This window comes from Suricata suricatta, chromosome 13, assembly GCF_006229205.1.
Source record: "Suricata suricatta isolate VVHF042 chromosome 13, meerkat_22Aug2017_6uvM2_HiC, whole genome shotgun sequence".
Lineage (NCBI taxonomy): Eukaryota > Metazoa > Chordata > Mammalia > Carnivora > Herpestidae > Suricata > Suricata suricatta.
Window position 1 is genome coordinate 5,529,014 of NC_043712.1, and position 3,279 is coordinate 5,532,292.

Genomic DNA, 3,279 nt, shown 5'->3' on the forward strand with positions numbered 1-3,279 from the left:
GGGATCGTCTCGGAAAATGAGACCCCGACACGCCTTAAATCCTGTGGTTTGGAGGAAAACGTCAACATCACTTCTCAGCGTGGTGGCACGGTGTGTACCTTGCTCTGTCCTAGGACAGCTGGTTTTTCCTGATTTCGTGCACATTTTCATAGGCCTTCGGGGGAATTCCAGAGTCAGGTGCAAAAATTGGTTGCAGTTTTAAGATTCTACTCACCAGGGAGCTGAGACTTTCATTCCACTCCAGCTTCTTCCACTTGACTGCTTTCTTGGGTCCTTAGTGAGAAGTTTGGATGCTAAACAAATGGAGAATTTTAAACTAGGAAACTGATGGAAGCTATTTTAACGGAAAAAAACAGTAATCCCAAGAAGTTCATCATGAGTAGAACCTCGGCAGCAGACAACCAATCAGTTGTAGTTCAGGCAGGCCTCTGGTGCCCCAGACGGGCTTCAAGCAGTGCTTTAATGCATTACGTAAAATGCATTTGATGTAATAAGTAAAAATCCTCCAGAAAACAAGAGGAAAGGAAGGGACTGGTAGTCGTGCCCTGATGTGCTAAAGGATTTTCCACATATTCTTTAACCTTCAAAGTACTACTACGAATCTTCGTGACTTTGAAGTGAGTAGCATTATGTCCATATTCTAGAGTAGGAAACTGAGGTTGAGAGAAGGAAAATACAACCATAGCTCACCAGCCGTCCGTGCAGAGCGATCCCGATCTGGCTAACCCCGAGGCCTGTGGGCAGCGCCCTCATTCAGCCTCATAACAGCCTGTGGGGTCCCTGTTTGACCAATGAGGGAACTGAAGCCAGTTTAAGTGAACTTGGGAAGGACACACACACACACACATGCACAACACACGTCTATTAAGTCCTGGAACACTAAAATCCCAACTTAACAGTTACAAAGCCTGTGTCCTGTAAAATGGGTATCATAGAGATATCCACACATCAAAGGCCCCAAATGAGATGTTTATTATTTGCTAGAAGCATTAGAATTGTCCAGAAGCCCTAAGGGAATTGTTGGCCTCCGACTACCTATCAACCTGCACAGGATCTCTAATCATGTCCACATGAATAGAGTGTCAGGTGGAAACTTCCAGTCATCTGCCAGGACCCTAACTTTGTAAATCAGTGCTCTTCAGGGAGGTGAAGCGATGTGCTTAGCCCAGATTGGCCATCTGTAATTTAAGCATTTACATAGAGAGGGTCTAGAATAACCTCCCGAGAAAACGGGTGCCCAAGTCAGGTCACCCTGATGTGTCAATAGTGAGAATTCTTTGTCTTAAAATCATTCTCTTACTGTAAGAGAAGCTGGAATGGATTTAGTTCTTCCCAGAGAATACTTCACTGTATTTCTCTTTTTTCCTCCTGCTGGCTTCTCTTTACCCTGAACTGTGTTTGTTCCCCTTGCTTTGAGACCAGGAGTGCCTTTTCCTTTATTTTTGTTTTTTGAAGATTCTGACATTTTCAAAAACTTTTCCAGGTACTGCTCAAACTTGACGAACTTAAAGATATTTTCCAGTGTGGTCTAATTAACCTGGTTCTGTACAGTTCTGTTACTGCGGCTTCTAGTGGGTTCCTATAACTATTTCCTGCTTACTCATCTTAAAAGGTTTCACCGTCATGTGGTCTTTTTTCTTCTGTCCCTTCCTCTTCTTTCCTTTCTAGAGCAGCCGGTTGTGTTTTTTTTCCTCCTGATTAGCATATTTTCACAAATGGCCAGTCTGCTTTTGAGAAGTCTCCAAGAACTCAGTCGAGATTAGATCATTGAATTTGACTGGAAAAATATTCAAGCCTTGGCAGGAAGGAAAAATGAGCTGATTACTGAGCAAGGGTCTTGTTAGCGAACCTGTATTTCCTTTACCATTTCCAAGTAGCAAACTACATTTTGCAGCATTGTTTGAAATTCTAAGCCCTCCTGGCTCTTAATCTGCCTTGGGAGTAAGAGACTGACCCTCCTGACTGTGGCGTATCTAGCAGGTTCTGGAGTCAACGGTTCTCAGACCCGGTAACTGTGAGAGAAAAATGTTTAAATTCACACACTAAAAACGAAGGGGTAGTGGGGAACCTGGAACTGGAAAAAAAAAAAAAAAAGACCAAAACAGCTTAGTTTCAACTGTACCTCTGTCCAACAATGGAAGCGGACTCTCATAGGTTCTGCAAGGGGGTTTCAGCCCCACCCTGCCACGGAGGAGAATGATAAACTTGTTGAGGCTGGTGGGGGAGGGGGGAGTGGTAGGTAGTGGAGAGGTGCATTATTGTGCAATATTTCTAAAATGGGGCCCCTTTTATTCACAGTTACTCAGAAGTCCGTAATACTAGATAAGAGAAAAGTTGGGGAGGAAAGGACCTAGTGATTCAGAGCAAAGAGTTGGAACTCCAAAATTCAACATAGCTTGTTGGAAATGTTTGTGTAGACCTTTGGAACACAAAAGGGGGGTAGCTACTTAAACATCAGCTCTGGGGGCACCTGGCTGGCTCAGTCTTTGCGACTTCATCTGGGGTTGTGAGTTCCAGCCCCACCCACCTTGGGTGTAGAGATTACTTAAAAGTCTTAAAAGAAAAAAGCCAGCTCTCAGTTTACCAACGTGGGCGGGTAACGGGTGCTCATCTCCTGTCCCTCGCCAGCACTGGGTGACTTCCACGTGGAAGTCGGAGACACTGTCCCGAGGCCACCCAGCTAGTGTGTGCAGGAGGCTGGGTTGACACGTTCTCTGCAGACCCAACGCCTTTGCCGTTCCCCACTAAACCGCAACTTTATTTCACTTCGGAGCGTTTCTTGGCCAAGCAACTTGGGAACCACTGGATTCAGAGATTAGAAATCACTGGTTGTATGCCCTTGGATTCTTTCCCCAGCTCCTCGGAGCTGCTTGGTCGCCCTTGGCCTCGCCGGCCCCCTCTGCATCCTGCACAGACATCGCCGTACCAGGCCCCGCTCCCACCGCGCAAGGCTGCAGGGCAGCGGGCAAAGAGCATCCCCAGAGAATTCTGGTCGGCGCGAATGGCTGCCAGGGAAAAGTGCTGTCCTTCCGTGCGCACTAGCGCCCGGCGCGGCGGGGCAACGCCAGGCCTCGGCAGAGCACCGGTAACAACAGGCCGGCTACGTTCAAAGGCGAGAGGTTGTTCCAAGAGCACGAAATGTGGTCGCTAATGAGAAATAAAAGAAATCGGCCGGGCGACTTCTCTGGGTTCCCGGACCCGCAGGCCCTCCGCGTCCTTCCGGACCCCCTCGGCGGCGGAGGCCCGGCCGAGGGCGCCGGGCGGGAAGGTGGGCTGGGG